Below are 16748 nucleotides of genomic sequence, written 5' to 3'. Positions count from 1 at the left end.
CAAAAGACAGAAGGGGGCAAGGGATGGAGTCTCGTCAGCCCTGTGAAAGCTATCCACTCAGTTACTGGGAATAGACACACATTGAAAAGGATGAATAAGGTAGAACTGTTTATATATACAAATATGGCAACATTCCAGACACTCATGAATTAAAACAGCAGTTGCCAAATAATCAGTAGTACAGAGAGTCCATTTATGTGAACCAAAATGAATAGTGTACATTTTCTATGGACAAAGTCTGAGGATGCATTCCACCCTGATAACAGTGCTTACCTCTGGGGAGGGCTCTAGAATTGGGGATAGTGGTCAAGGGAGAGTTTGTCCTTATCTGTATTGTTTGTATTTTTATGAGGAGAATCTACTTATGCATTAATTATTTAAGAATTAGTTTAAAAGAGTAAAACTACCTTTTTATTGTGCTCTGTGTCACTCTGATGGCTTTGTGTCTATCACTATGGATCATGCATGGAGGAACTCAGCTTGTTACCTTAATCTCAGGGCAATACCTAGATTAATCGCAAAGCTGTAGGGGCTGACAGTCTGGCACAGAGGGAAAGGAGTGAGAGTGTGTTTGTGGGTTTAATTTTTATCTTCAAAGTACTTGTTGCCTTTATAACTCAGCAGGACCCTATGGGGCCTCCTTGGGACAGCCGGACACCACCCCCATCCCACCCCTGCCCCCGCCCCTGGCACATGTCCTCTACCTGCCTCTTGTTTGTAGAAAAACTTTAGCCTCCTAGGCCTTCCCAGAGTTCCAAAGAATATATTTAATTAAAGAAGTGAGAAAATGCAGAAGCAAAGGAAAACACTCAAGCAAGACAAAATAATAATTTAGCCGTTAAACAAAGTCGAGGACCTTTCGTTCTTCCTCAAAGGCTATAGATAATATTCTGAGCCAAATCCTTTGAGCTGTTTTGCATATACTGAAACCCCCACCAGGTGGAAGAAATTAACTGCACGCTGCCCACAAGCACGAAGAGCCAAGACCAGTTGGAACCAGAAGGTTGATGGTGTTGACTCCCCATTACCTCACCACCAACCAATCGGAAGAATGTCCACAAGCTGATCACGCACCCTGCAACCCTCTCCCTCTCCCTGTCTTTAAAAACTTTTCCCTGAAAGCCTTCCGGCGGAGTTTGGGCTTTTTGAGCACTTGCTACCTGGACTCCTTGCTTGGTGCCCTGCGATAAACACTGCCCTTTCCTTCACCACAACCTGGTGCCAGTAGATTGACTTTACTGCATGCGCGGGCCAGCTGACCCAGGTTTTGGTTCAGTTACACCTTCTCCCTCATATTGATCACCATTTCACACTTTCACCTTCAGTCAGACCAAACTCCTTGAGTACAACAATGCTGCTGTTCCTGATAATAACTGAATATGCAATACTGCCAGTCAGAATGACAATAGCTGTGTTTTTTGAGCACTCACTTCATCCCAGACCCTCTCCTAAGACCCTTCATGCGTCGTCATCCTTGTTTCATCTTCCTAACCACTTTGTGAGGTAAATACTATTGTTATGCCCATGTTAGAGCTGAGAAACGGAGGCTTGAAGAAATCAGTGACCCTGACTGCAGCCACATGACTGGTGGGTGGAGCCTGGGTCTGAGCCCAGGCAGTGTGACTCCTGCAGATGTGCTTGCGCACAGATGTCAGCATTTCCTGTGCTTGGAAGGATGCTGACTGCCAGAGTCTGTAGGAAGAGTGCTTTGGGTTGGAAAATACGACTGGTCTAAACTAAATGTGTATGTTTTTGGAGAGACCTGTCTAATCTGGTTCCCCATCGCTTCTTCCTTGAACTCCTTTGAGCCTTTAATTTAAGGGTTCAGTTGCCGCTGGGGCACTAAATCAAGTGCATCATTCTACTGGCAATGTACGGTGAGGGAGAAAGTATTCTCCTTTGGAGAGTAAAAACCCATCTCCCTATGATTCCCACTTACCCGTTCCTCTTACTTAAACCACCACCAACAAGTAGAAACATCTTTTAAAAGAGAGAAATGCTGCTCCTCTGGGGGTGAGTAAATAATCCCTTTTCTCTTCCAATATTGACTTCGGATATGTCAGTTTTGTTAAAGGTGTGGAAAGCATAAAGTGGTAAATTTTGAAATGATTTTTGTAGTTTATGTAGAGAAAGATACTTTTTAGGAAGCCGGTCGTCTTATTCTAAATATGGAAGAGTTTTCTCCCCAGCTTCCCCTTCTCCCCAGACTTTGGGAATTATTTTATTATTTCTCTGTTGATGACCAAAGTATCTCATTTCATCATGGAAAGTTTGAGGTAGAGCACAGGGATCTTTGATAGAAATACACAAACATATACTTATGTATATACTATGTATGTTTATTCATGTGTATATATACATCTGTAATATAATGTGTGTGTGTGTGTGTGTGTATGCCACTTGATGAGGTACCGTAAAATTCTCCTCGCATTCCCAAGTACCATCAAGTTTCTGCCTAGAGCGCTAAATTGGCTTTTTTGATTCCTGCCAAATCTTGCTCAGGGAAGCCACCTATGGTCTCAAAGTTCTGTTACTATTTCCATATATTTTGGGAATATTTTCCTTTTGAAAAGAACAACTCCTCCTGCTCGTTTTTCATCCATGTGATGTCACACATGCTTACATGAAAGAGGAAGTGGTGACCTGTCCTTTTTATTCTTTGCCCTACAAGCTCAGGGCCTGATGCTATTGCCATATTCTTACACTTGTAAATACAGCAAGTGGGCTCATGTCTCGAGTGCCCTCTCTGTGCCTGGCCCTGTATCTGGGACCTGAGAGAGGGCGGTGAATATAACGGACGTGAACCCTGCCCTCATGGGGTTTATGTTACCCCTGCCGCCAGCAGGATCTCTTAGCTCTGCCAAGCTCCCCAGTTACCAGGGCAACAGCACTTTTGGAAGGGGAAGGAGTTCTGACAAATGTGCGGTATCATACACAGTTCTGCACACAAAGCCATTTATTTTAGGCTGAAGCAATTGCAGCAAAATTTGAATAATTTATCTGGAATGTGTCAGATTGAATGCTTTATGATATCTTTCTGGTTTTCTTTGGTAGAACATTTATACAGTAAAAGCTTTGTTATCGTAGACTTCTCAACTAACTCCCTGCCAGTCACTGCAAGCAAGATGTATGGACTAAACAGGGAGATGGTCCCAAGAATCTGAGCTTGTCTGAGAGAAGTATTATAGGTCATCACTGAAGTGAATCAGGAGGATCTGAAGGAGTTTTTACTCAGTGCTCTAAGGTAGAGGTCCCCAACCTTTTTGGCACCAGAGACCGGTTTCGTGGAAGACAGGTTTTCCATGGATGGGGGTGGGGGGTGGGGGATGGTTCAGGCGGTAATGCGAGCGATGGGGAGCAATGGGGAGCGGCAGGTGAAGCTTCGCTCGCTGGCCCGTCGCTTACCTCCTGCTGTGCCGCCCGGTTCCTAAAAGGCCGCGCACCGGTACGGGTCCATGGTCCAGGGGTTGGGGAACCCTGCTCTAAGTTCTTGGGACAGAAATAACAAAAAAGAGGTTTTGCTGGGCCAGAGCTGCTACTAAATATTACCCATTCTGAACCAAAGAACAAGAAACATCCCTGATCCCACCCTCCTCAACCCAAGAAAAAATACTGAGTCCTGAAATTCCCATTATAAATGGAATCCTTTTGGTTAAGTTGGCATCGCTCTTGGAAAGAGGGTCAGTCAATCCAAGAGGACCATCCCCAGACTTGGGCTTGCCATTAACCTTTCCTAGGATTCATGTGTGCAGGGCCCAGCCAGCACGGTTTGCCGAGAGAATGAGACACCACAGGTGAGCACCACTGGTTCAAAGCCTGGAGGGAGAAAGAGAAAGATGCTGGGCAGCCTTGCCTGGAAAGGCCTGGAAAGCCCCAGCCCCAAGAGAGCACTTTAAGCATGGAGGCATCTGGAGACGGGTGGTTGCTCAACTCTGCAGAGGGCCAGCTCTTGTTTGCCTCTAAGTGATTTCTGACATATTTCCAAGCACAAAATCAAACTTTCTTCTTTAAGAATCTTAACGATGGAATTCCTTGGCGGTCCAGTGGTTAGGACTCCGTGCTTCCACTGCAGCGGCACAGGTTCCGTCTCTGGTTGGGGAACTAAGATCCCATATGCCATGTGGTTTGGCCAACCCTCCCCCCCAAAAGCAAAATCAAAACAAAACAAAAAAGAATCTTAACGAATGTTCCTGCGTGTGTCCTAGGTTTTTCTACGACAGGGGTGTTTTGGACATCTCTTGTCCTTGCCCAGGCTGAGGCAGGAGAGGCAAGGTGCAGCACCCTACAGCCCCAGAAGGGCCTTGTCAGAGCACACTGTGCTGGGAGGTCACGGGTGACAGAAACTGCTGGCCTCTCTTTCCACAGCCCACAGGAAACATTTGCATGTCTAACACTTTCTGCACAGTGGCCCATGGTAGCAATGCCCGGATGTGGTTCCCAAGCTGTTCACGGCACTGCTTTGTGATTCATCCTTTCTACACGGTCTCTGGGAGTCCAGTGGGGGCATCCAAACCTTCCTGTTGTCTATGTTCGGTAAGCAGAATGTTAAAATTTTAGAAATTCCTTGCTTTCACTCCTTTTAGAGGTAAAATAGTCATTAGCAGAAGCAAGCATTTGTTTCTTGGGGATATGTTTGTGAAAACATAACAAAGCTTTTATTTATGACTTGCATTAGTTATTTCAAGCTTAAGAAATGTGCCCTTTTGAAAAAGTTGGAAAAATAACATGTTAAAGAGGGAGGAACTACTTACACCATTGTTCCTGGGTTGAATGGTGCTACAGATAATTTAGTCAAAACATATCTTTAACCATTTTTTGAGTGCGATAAGTTTGTGAGTCTCTGATTAGAGCTGGCTGAATGTTTCCCCCAGAATAATGGGTTTTGAGCATTAATAATAAACCTCTAACTTTCACAAGCAATTGCTATGACTTTATTCATATGCAATAAGGCCCTTCTAACAGATTATACAATTAACTTTCTGCAGTTAAAATGAATGAAATATTAATGTTTTTTGAGGAATCCAATGAAATTAAGTTAAAACACATTGACTTCTACCACTTTATGACCAGTTAAAATTATTTTTAATTATTTGAAATCGTTTTCTCCCAACATGTAGTAATGGTGGGAGAGTTAAATGACACCGAAAATTCTGGAAATGAGGAGAAAGGGACTAGAACCGCAAGCACCAGGCAGATGAAGAGAGAGAAGAGTCGTTTAGGTAAGTCTCCAGTTACACATATTCTAGTAAGCTCTACTTGAGAAAGGGGGCACATTGCCCCTGCGGAGGCAATACTGCCGCATTGACATCAGTGATATGAAGCTGTCAAGTTCTTCTGAGCATAATCGCTTTTTAAAAATATATATACAGCAGGTTCTTATTAGTTATCCATTTTATACATATTAGTGTATATATGTCAATCCCAGTCTCCCAATTCATCACACCACCACCCCGCCCTGCCACTTCCCCCCACTGGTGTTTACACGTTTGTTCTCTACATCTTTGTCTCTATTTCTGCCCTGCAAACCGGTTCATCTGTACCATTTTTCTAGGTTCCATATATATGCGTTAGTATATGATATTTGTTTTTCTCTTTCTGGCTTACTTCACTCTGTATGACAGTCTCTAGATCCATCCACATCTCTACAAAAGACCCAATTTCATTCCTTTTTATGGCTGAGTAATAGTGCATTGTATATATGTACCACATCTTCTTTATCCATTTGTCTGTCAATGGGCATTTAGGTTGCTTCCATGACCTGGCTATTGTAAATAGTGCTGCAATGAACATTGGGGTGCATGTGTATTTGAATTACAGTTTCCTCTGGGTATATGCCCAGTAGTGGGTTTGCTGGGTCATATGATAATTCTATTTTTAGTTTTTTAACAAACCTCCATACTGTTCTCCGTAGTGGTTGTATCAATTTACATTCCTACCAATGGTGCAAGAGTATTCCCTTTTCTCCACACCCTCTCCAGCATTTGTTGTTTGTAGATTTTCTCATGATGCCCATTCTAACTGGTGTGAAGTTATACGTCACTGTAGTTCTCATTTGCATTTCTCTAAAAATTAGTGATGTTGAGCAGCTTTTTCATGTGCTTCTTGGCCAACTGTATGTACTCTTTGGAGAAATGTCTATTTAGGTCTTCTGCCCAGTTTTTGATTGGGTTATTATGGCGAGAGTGGATATCCTTGTCTTGTTCCTGATCTTAGAGGAAATGCTTTCAGTTTTTCACCATTGAGAATGATGTTTGCTGTGGGTTTGTCGTATATGGCCTTTATTATGTTGAGGCAGGTTCCCTCTATGCCCACTTTCTGGAGAGTTTTTATCATAAATCGGTGTTGAAATTTGTCAAAAGCGTTTTCTGCATCTATTGAGATGATCATATGGTTTTTCTTCTTCAATTTGTTAATATGTTGTATCACATTGATTGATTTGCGTATATTGAAGAATTCTTGCATCCCTGGGATAAATCCCACTTGATCATGGTGTATGATCCTTTTAATGTGTTGTTGGATTCTGTTTGCTAGTATTTTTGCATCTCTATTCATTAGTGATACTGGTCTGTAATTTTCCTTTTTTGTAATGTCTTTGTCTGATTTTGGTATCAGGGTGATGATGGCCTCATAGAATGAGTCTGGGAGTGTTCCTTCCTCTGTAATCTTTTGGAAGAATTTGAGAAGGATCGGTGTTAGGTCTTCTCTAAATGTTTGATACAATTCACCTGTGAAGCCATCTGGTCCTGGACTTTTTTTTGTTGGAAGATTTTTAATCACAGTTGCAATTTTATTACTTGTGATTTGTCTGTTCATATTTTCTATTTCTTCCCGGTTCAGTCTTGGAAGGTTATACCTTTCTAAGAATTTGTCCATTTCTTCCAGGCTGTCCAATTTATTGGCACAGAGTTGCTTGTAGTAGTCTCTCAGGATGGTTTGTATTTCTCGGGTCCTTTCTCTCTCTCTTCTCCTTCTGGGACTCCTATAATGCAAATGTTGTTGTGTTTAATGTTGTTCCAGAGGTCTCTTAAGCTGTCTACATTTCTTTTCATTCTTTTTTCTTTATTCTGTTCCATGGCAGTGAATTCCACCATTCAGTCTTCCAGGTCACTTATCTGTTCTTCTGCCCCAGTTATCCTGCTATTGATTCCTTCTATTGTATTTTTCATTTCAGTTATTGTATTGTTCATCTCTGTTTGTTTGTTGTTTAATTCTTCTAGGTCTTTGTTAAACATTTCTTGCATCTTCTTGATCTTTGCCTCCATTCTTTTTCTGAGGTCCTGGATCATCTTTGCTATCGTTATTCTGAATTCTTTTTCTGGAAGGTTGCTTCTCTCCGCGTCATTTAGTTGTTTTTCTGGGGTTTTACCTTGTTCCTTTATCTGGTACATAGCCCAGTGCCTTTTCATCTTGTCTCTCTTTCTGTGGATGTGTTTTTTGTTCCACAGGTTGCAGGACTGTAGTTCTTCTTGCTTCTGCTGTCTGCCCTCTGGTGGATGAGGCTATCTAAGAGGCTTGTGCAAGTTTCCTGATGTGGGGACTGGTGGTGGGTAGAGCTGGGTGTTGCTCTGGTGGGCAGAGCTCAGTAAAACTTTAATCTGCTTGACTGCTCATGGGTGGGGCTGGGTTCCCTCCCTGTTGGTTGTTTGACCCGAGGCTACCCAACACTGGAGCCTACCTGGGCTCTTTGGTGAGGCTAATGGCGGACTCTGGGAGGGCTCACAACAAGGAGTACTTCCCAGAACTTTTGCTGCCAGTGTCCTTTTCCTCACAGTGAGCCACAGCCACGCCCCCCACCTCTGCAGGGGACCCTCCAACACTAGCAGATAGGTCTAGTTCAGTGTCCTATGGGGTCACTGCTCCTTCCCCTGGGTCCCGATGCACACACTACTTTGCGTGTGCCCTCCAAGAGTGGAATCTCTGTTTCCCCCAGTCCTGTCGAAGTTCTGCAATCAAATCCCACTAGGCTTCAAAGTCTGATTCTCTAGGAATTCCTTCTCCCATTGCCGGACCCCCATGCTCCCCCAGGAAGCCTGATGTGGGGCTCAGAACCTTCACTCTAGTGGGTGGACTACTGTGGTGTAAGTGTTCTCCAGTTTGTGAGTCACCCACCCAACAATTATGGGATTCCATTTTATTGTGATTGCGCCCCTCCCACCATCTCATTGTGGCTTCTCCTTTGTCTTTGGATGTGGGTTATCTTTTTTGGTGAGTTCCAGTGTCTTCCTGTTGATGATTGTTCAGCAGTTAGTTGTGATTCCGGTGCTCTCGCAAGAGGGAGTGAGTGCACGTCCTTCTCTGCCATCTTGAACCAATCTCCCATAATGGTTTTAATTAAGTAAAATTGGAGGTTAAAAAAAATAAACAAAGATAATCAAGCAACATTTGTCCTTTACGCAACAATGTTCTGCAAAAACCACTGTTGATTTCATTAATTTACATGTCACAAAACAATTAGCTTTGTTTACCCATCTCTCTCAGAGTGTGGGTGCATCTGAATTTTTTCCTAATTATGTTTATAAGGAGTGTCGACTATAAAGGAGGTTGAGTAGTTCAAATACACAATTAGTATTGTAATTACTACAACTGGGGGTAAAAAATGCCATCCCCTGTTCATTTTGTCCCACTGTTACGTGTAAATTGTGGAGTGGGATGTGGAGGGTCATTTGGGGAGGGGGAATAAAGTTAGGTCCCCAAATCAGAGCAGCCTGCCGCACAGAGAGCTTGACTCCACACTCGTGTCCATAGTCTTTTGACTCAAAGTCTGATCGATAAGAACATTAGGAACCAGGAACCCAAGCCCAAATAAGTTTCCAAATGGGAATTCTTACAACGCTTTTTAAGGATGTATGGCTGAGGTGATTTGTTACAGTCTTAATTCCAAAGCTTTATTCAAGTCTTGCCAGGCTCTCCTGAGCTCAGAAGCTATCATGGGCTGAAGAATGAAACTCTGTCGTGGCAGGAGGAGGGGGTGATGAACCTTTCTTTTTTTTTTTTTAATTTATTTTTTATATATATATTTTAAATTAATCTTTTAAAAAATTAATTATTTATTTTTGGCTGCATTGGGTCTTCGTTGCTGCACGCGGGCTTTCTCTAGTTGAGATGAGCAGGGGCTATGCTTCGTTGCGGTGCGCGGGCTTCTCGTTGTTTCTTGTTGCGGAGCACAGACTCTAGGTGCACAGGCTTCAGTAATTGTGGCACATGGGCTTAGTTGCTCTGCGGCATGTGGTATCTTCCTGGACCAGGGCTTGAATGTGTGTCCCCTGCATTGGCAGGCAGATTGTTAACCAGTGCGCCATGAGGGAAGTCCCGATCTTTCTTTTTGATTCAAAGAAGAAGAAAAAGTAAAACAAAACCCCAAGTCCCATTTGTACCATTTAAATGGAAGTTTTTGCCAACTACAAAAAGATGATTGGGGGATAATAAAGGAAACTGAATATGGACTAGCTCTCAGATACTATCAGAGAATTAGTAATATTTTTAGGAGAGAGAATGGCCTTGTAGTCATGAAAGGAAATGTGATTACTTTTAGGAGATAGGTGCTGAAGGGGTAAGTTATGATATCGACAACTTAATTTCAACATATATTGAAAATACACATACACACAGAGATAAAGCAAATATGGTACACATTAGCAATAGTGAAATTTCGATACTGGGTATATGGGCAGTCATTGAACCAGTCATTAGAGGTCTATGTATCAGTTGGAAATGTTTCTGGCTGCAAGCAAAAGAAAACTCAACTGGCAAGGTCTGAATCTCAAAGAACCTTCATTACTTACTAAACAAGAAGTGTACAAGTTATCCAGTCAGGGTTGTTTCAGCAATTGAGTGATGCCTTCAAGGCCCCGGCTGTTCTTCCCATCTGCCTTGTCGCCCTCAGCCCACTGGCTTCTGACAGTGTCAGTTTATGACTGCGAGGCCACTGCTACAGCTCTAGGCATCACAGCCACAGTCAAAGGCAAAGCAGTGGGTGGGGAAGAGCAAAAGCAAGCTCTCCTCTTGCACTTGCTTCTTTTATCAGAAAGCAAAATCTTGGGGTTGGGGGGAGGGATAAATTTGGAATTTGAGATAAACAGATACATACTACTAAATAGAAGGTAGATAAACAGCAAGGACCTACTGAGTAGCACAGGGAACTATATTCAGTATCTTATAATAAGCTATAATGGAAAAGAATCTGAGAAAGAATATATATACACATATATATATATGTAGCTGAATCACTTTGCTGTATACCTGAAATATTGTAAATCAACTATACTTCAAAAAAAAAAAACCCACAAAGAGGTATCATCTCACACCTGTTAGTATGTGTATAATTTAAAAAAATAAATAATAGATGTTGGCAAAAAAAGAAAAAGAAAGCAAAATCTTTCCCAGAAGCCCCCAGGAGACTTCTCCTTCCACCTCAGTGGCTAGAACAGTCAGAGGCCAATCCTAGCTACGGGGGTCTGGGAAATGCCATCACAATAAGTGACTTACATCAGTTGTGATTCATCCCCTGGGCTAGGGAGACACTGTCTCTCAGAGCAAGATTGACGTTCTGTTAACAAGAAAAAGGGGAAATGGCAGCTATTTCCCATTTGTTAAACACATGCTCTTTTTCTCTAGAGAGGATATGGTTCTGCTTTACTAGGTAACAGAAATGATTTTAAATGAAAGTAGAACCAAAATTCATTCTTCACTATATCCTGTTGCTGTTTAACAGGAAAGTAAATGGTGCCCAAAGAGACTTTAGCTTTCTTGTCTTCCTGGACAGGGTCTCTTTAGTCCAGTGAAATAGAAACTCTAACCATCCTTGAAATCTATCTTTTGTTTCACTTTCATGTTTTATAATACATTTCAATATACAGTTTGCTTTTAAAGCTTGTCCTCATTGTGATGGACATTAGGCAGCAGGATAGAATATATACTACCGCTCATCCTATTTTTAGCCACAGTTGATCTAGTGTCCTCTCTTTGCAAGGCTATGTGATAGGTGAGTTACATGTTCTCTCATTTGTGTAAGAAAGATGTGCTTGCCTCTTGCAAAAAGCCCCAATTCAGTCTGAGTCATCAGCCTTAATAAAGAGAAAACCAGAAGCTTTCAGCAATTGTTCTAACTTCTACTTTCTCCCCAACCTGTGTGAGGCCAATATGAGATAATCTCGACATCTGGGCTGTTTAAATGGAAGTCCTGATCAGAGCAAGTAATAGTCCTAACTAGAGTTCCCTCCTGTCCTCTTCCCTAGCCCTTGGCCCCAAAGTAGGCTTTCTTTTAGAAAGAAGGCTGCACACTCATTGTAGATGGATTAAAATGAATCCCCAGACCAATAATAGCCGCCTAACCATCACTGGGAGCCGTAGTCATGTGTCCTTGGGAGGCAGTCATAGCCTTGCCTGGCCTGGGCCAGAAGGTCTTTGCATGTCCAAATGTCCCTCAAGACCACAATGGCACATTTGTCTGATGATTTAGCATTTGGTGTTAATGGCTGGCATTGTGCTGAGGTATATCATGGCTGGCTGTCCCCTGTTTCTGGGTACCTTCTGGATGTGGCTGACTGTGACACTGACTGCTACACCAGGGCTCTGTGGCAGGGCTGGCTTGGAGCAGCCCAAGAGCCCCCTTTCCTCTACTATGTCAACCAGCACCAACCCCATCCCCCCTCCCAGGGTCCCTGACTCAAGTATCTTATTGGGGCTGCACTGTAGCCTATGGCTTGCCTGTCTCCCTGCGGTGACCCCTGGGAGACGTCCCATTGCTGATAGAAGCCACGTGACTATTCTACCTCCAAACTTAGATTTAACACTTAGGATAAATATTTTGAGTGATTCTCTCCAGTGTTTTATATGAAACATTTCTCTCTTTTTTTGCATTCTTATTTATTTATTTTTGGCTGCACTGGGTCTTCATTGCTGTGCACAGGCTTTCTCTAGTTGTGGCGAGCGGGGGCTACTCTTGGTTGTGGTGCACGAGCTTCTCACTGTGGTGGCTTCTCTTGTTGTGGAGCTCTAAGTGCACAGGCTTCAGTAGTTGCAGCATGCGGGCTCAGTAATTGTGGCTCGCGGGCTCTAGAGCGCAGGCTTAGTAGTTGTGGCACACGGGCTTAGCTGCTCCGTGGCATGTGGGATCTTCCTGGACCAGGGATTGAACCTGGGTCCCCTAAATTGGCAGGCGGATTCTTAACCACCATGCCACCAGGGAAGTCTGAAACATTTCTCTTTAACTTAAATATAGTAAGGGCACATCACTTAAAAAAAAAAAAGGATCAGTGTCCTGGAGGATGGGAGAGAGAGGTGTGGTGAGGAGTGGCTTTGCTGGGCGCCTATAGAAACAGGAGGTAAAGGTGGAGCCACAGGTGTGGGCAGGTGGGAAGGTGTAATGGTGGGAAGTGAAGGAAGTCCTCTTCCACTGCCTTTATATCTTTAGTGGCTTAGCAAACAGGCTATCAGCGCAGAGTGAGGGTGGGAAATGTTCCAATAGAGAAGAGAAATCAGGAAAGTAGGAAAGTAAATGGACGAGAAAAACACAGTGTGAGGGTGGGCAGCCTAAGGCCCCGCTTATGTTTAGTGATAACGTATTTGAAGGGAGATCAGCCAATGGCTAGTAATGTACCCCCGGCCAGAACCTCTCCTCTCACTGGGCCAGATGGAAGATCGAATAACAATCCAGAGAATTCCTGATGTGAGGGGCCAGCTCGCAACAAATTCTTGCTAGTAGCTGGGGGCCAGTAGGGCCGGCCTAGAGCAGACTGGGCTACCAGCCAAAGACCCTGCTCTTCAGTGCAGTAACCATCACTGGAAGATTTGTCCATTGCTGGGCTGTGATGTGGATAGCAAAGTGCTGATGCCTCAGGCATTGCTGAGGTGGTGAAGTGAAGAGTGGAGGTGCACCTGGGGAAAGGCCACAGGGTTGGTGATATCTGCACATGTGAAGGACCCAAGGCACTAGTTTTCCAGCACTGAGCTGCGTGGCTGGGTGGTGCTCCTATGTCAGGAGATAGTATGTCCAACTTTGACAGCCTTCCTCAGTGCCTTCTGTTGCCCTTTGGGTTCCAGAAAGCCTCCTAAGTGACCTGCCATAGTTCCTCCATGACTGGCTTGTGGAGTGACTGGGTGATACCCAACCCCATCTAACAGGAAACTCATCACACTAGGTTATAAGTCATTGTCTGTTGTTTGTTATCCCTGGATAACAGAAGAGTGAGAACCCTAACTTTTTTTTACCACTTTATCTCTAGTGCCTGTCAGAATACCTGAAAGATAGTAGATGCTCATTAAATTTTGAATGTGTGAATACATAAACGAGGGCTGGCAGGAAGGAGGGACGGAACGGAGGAGGGAGGAAGGGAGGAAGGAAGGAAGGACGGAAGGAAGGAAGCAAGGAATTCTTGTTACTATATCAGGGCTATTCTGGAGGAGGGTTGTTTAAATTGGTGGTAGCCTGTATAGAAGTTATAGCAATGCAGGTAGGTGGAGGGTGGTGGGAGCTGATGAAAAGGGCTTTAGCAGGGCTCTCTAAAATGAAGAAGACACACTGGAGGTTGCAGCGAGAGACCAGAAAGACTGGGACGTCAGTGGCTGGCACAGATGGGGATCAGGTGCTATTTTGGTGAGGGTGTCAGAAAGGTGAGAATAAAGAGTGATGGTCAAGATGGGCAGGAGGGAAGCAGGAGAGGGTTCCTGGGTGAAGAGCTGAGACAGACCCACAGCTCAGCAGGTGTAGTGGGTATGTTTGAAAGGCCCCTGCAGAGATGAGGCCCCTGCAGCTGGGCATCCACAGAGGAGCCCAGTGGCTTTAATGATTGGCCTCTCTTTCCTATTCTTTCTGGAAAGAAGGGATCTCCCCTGCACTTGCTTCATCCTCCCCACTTCCTACTCTCTCTGACTTGGTACTTTACACCCCAGCCTCTGGATTTTCTTGTTTGCAGTTTGCTTTCTCTTTTCTCCAGACCTTCGAACCCATGGTTCTCCTGACCTAGAAAGCTAGCTCCACCCTCAAACCTCCTTCCTAGTGACTCCCTCTTGGCCCTCAGATTTTGCTGAGGGGTAACGTCCCCTTGAAGTCCCTGCTCTGCCTTCCCAGGTTGAGTGGCTGCCATTTCTATGTTCTTCATCACACTCTGGGCTACTTCCTTTAAAGCACATATCTCAGTGCAATGGCTTGCTTACTTCTCTGACTCCATCTCTAGACGCGAGAAAAGGGATATGGTTAAATATTTCCCTAGTGGTCACTCAATGGCAAATAAATCAAAGGAAAACAAAGCAGAAGCCCTGAGAATCCTCTCACTTGTTGAACAAAACCATGTGCTTTTCTGTTGCCTGTGTTTTTATTTCGCACCAGGCTAGTGTCTGAAAGCAAACTCATGCCAAACAGGATTTCACTTTCTCTGAGTTAACAGGCAAAATTTGCTTTAAAGAAATATAAACACATATTTCCAAATGATAAACATTATGAAATAGTAAAAAAATATACATATATATATAATTTTTTTTTTTACTATTTCATAATGTTTATCATTTGGAAATATGTGTTTTAGGAGCAACTTTGACCTACCTCATCAGTCCAAGATTTTTGATTTATGTAAGCTGTGCCTTATCGATACGGGTAAGATGAATCAAAATGAAATTAATATATTTTGAATGGTTAAGAGAACTGTAATAGACAATTAGAATGTCTCGAAATAACTGATGCAAAATGTGTGTATATTTTTGTTAAAAAATGTTTTGAATTACAAACTCTAGCACAAATAGAGGAAAGTGCATCATGTATATATATCCATATATATATGGAACAATTATAACAAATACTTATAAAGTGAATACATGAAACCACCACTCAAGTCAAAAGCTAGGATGTAGCCAGCACCCAAGAAGTCCCTCATAGGGTCCTTCTCAATTATACCCCTTCCTCACAAAGGGAAGCAGCCAGGAGCCCCACTTTTCTGGCATTTACTTCCTTGCTTTTGTTTATAGTTTCACCACTGATGTAGGCATCCCTAAATGATATAGTTGAGTTAATTTCAAGTTTAGTTTGAACTTTCCATAAATGAAGTTCTACCATATATATTCTATTTTATCTTGCTTCTTTTGCTCAACATTATGTATGTAATCCCATGTTTTTGCAAACAGCCCTGGGTTGCTACTTTTTATTGCTGTGTAGTATTTCATTGCATAATAAACCACAGTTTATTTTATTACTTTTTCCAAAGAGCCAGATTTTGGCTTTATTAAGCTTTTCTATTGTATGTTCATTTTCCTAGTTCATTGATTTCTTCTCTTACCTTTATTATTGCTTTTCTTCTATTTTCTTTGGGTTTAATTTGCTGTTCCTTTTCTAACTTTTTAATATAGATACTTAGCTCATTAAACTCAGCCTTTCTTTTCTAATATATGCATTTTAAACTATAAATTTCTCTTTAAACAGTATATCAATAGCATCTGACAAGTTGATATACTCTGTTTGAAATATTTTATAATGTCCTTTCTGATTGCCAGCTTGACCTATGGATTATTTAGAAATGAATTCCTTAATTTACAAACATATGAGGAATTTCTGATTTTCTTTCTTATTGATTTTAGCTTAATTGCCTTGAAGTCAGAGAACATTCTCTGTATGGTTCAGTATTTTGAAAATAAGATTTGCTCTAAGATCCATTATCTGGTCATTTTGTTGATTTGTACAAATGTTTCATGTGCTTAAAAAGCATGTGTATTCTAAAGTTGTCAAGTACACTGTTTTTTTTATAACCTTTACGTAGAACACACACACATATATAACATATAAGATATATATAAGTGTATATTCTTACTATATATTTATATTTTTTGTTTATTCTATCAATTACCAAGAGGGAGATGGTGAGTTAAAATCTCCCACAATGATTGTCTATTTCCTCTTTTAACTCTACAGATTTTTGAGTCATATATTTTGAGCCCTTGTTAGGTACATACAAAATTGGAATTTTTATATCTTCCTGATTAATTAAGGCTTTATCATTATGAAATGATTCTCTTTATTTCCAGTAATCTTTTTTTGCCTTAAAGCCTACTTTTGTATCAATTCAGTGACATGGATTCTTTTCAGTTAATTATCTGTCATTTTCTTCAATCTTTCTTATTCTTTTGTTTTAATGTGTCTCTTGTAAATAGCATCTAGCTGTAATTTTGAATCCAATTTGTCACTCTTTATCCTCTAATTTGAACATTTAGTTTATTTATACTTATTGGTAGCTTATGATATATTTACGCTAAATCTACCATGTTATTTTGTGTTTTCTATTTGTCTGGCCTGTTATATGTTTCTTTTTCTCCTTTTTCATTTTTGTTCCTACCATGTTTCCCTCAGTTTGTCTTTCTGTGTTTTATTGTGGGTTTTTCTTCATACATATCTACAGTTAACTAATTTTTCTTTAATTGTAACATCCTATTGAACCTATCAATTGAATTTTAAATTTTAATCTCTATTGCTATATTTTTCAGTCCTAGAATTTCTCTTTAGTTCTTTTTCAAACTGACCACATCATTTTTTACAGTTTCCAATTCCCTGCTCAGATTGTCGGAATTGGCATTTATTTCTTTAAATAGAGTAAGCATTATTATTTTACAGCCTGTGTCTGGTAATTTAAATATCTGAAGTCTCAATAGGTCTGTTTCTATTGTATGTTATTTATTGTAGATTTTGCTCATAGTGTTTCATTTCCTTATATGACTGGTTATCTTTGACTGTGTGCTGGGCATTGTGTTTAAAAATTATTATAATAAAT

At 41.8% G+C, this 16748-nt stretch overlaps 1 long non-coding RNA gene across 1 annotated transcript; it reads left to right on the top strand.

Moving 5' to 3' along the window:
* The first annotated feature begins 3153 nt into the window (after positions 1-3153).
* On the top strand, positions 3154-5194 carry LOC112395303 (uncharacterized). The gene is made up of 3 exons (XR_003002351.1): positions 3154-3244; positions 4406-4533; positions 5118-5194. It is a non-coding gene; the product is annotated as an uncharacterized LOC112395303 (long non-coding RNA).
* The last annotated feature ends 11554 nt before the right edge of the window (positions 5195-16748 follow it).

This window comes from Neophocaena asiaeorientalis, unplaced genomic scaffold (assembly GCF_003031525.2).
Source record: "Neophocaena asiaeorientalis asiaeorientalis breed wild unplaced genomic scaffold, Neophocaena_asiaeorientalis_V1.1 scaffold89, whole genome shotgun sequence".
Classification (NCBI taxonomy): domain Eukaryota; kingdom Metazoa; phylum Chordata; class Mammalia; order Artiodactyla; family Phocoenidae; genus Neophocaena; species Neophocaena asiaeorientalis.
The sequence above is the reverse complement of the archived record's forward strand: the minus strand, read 5'-3'. Positions and strand labels throughout refer to the sequence as shown.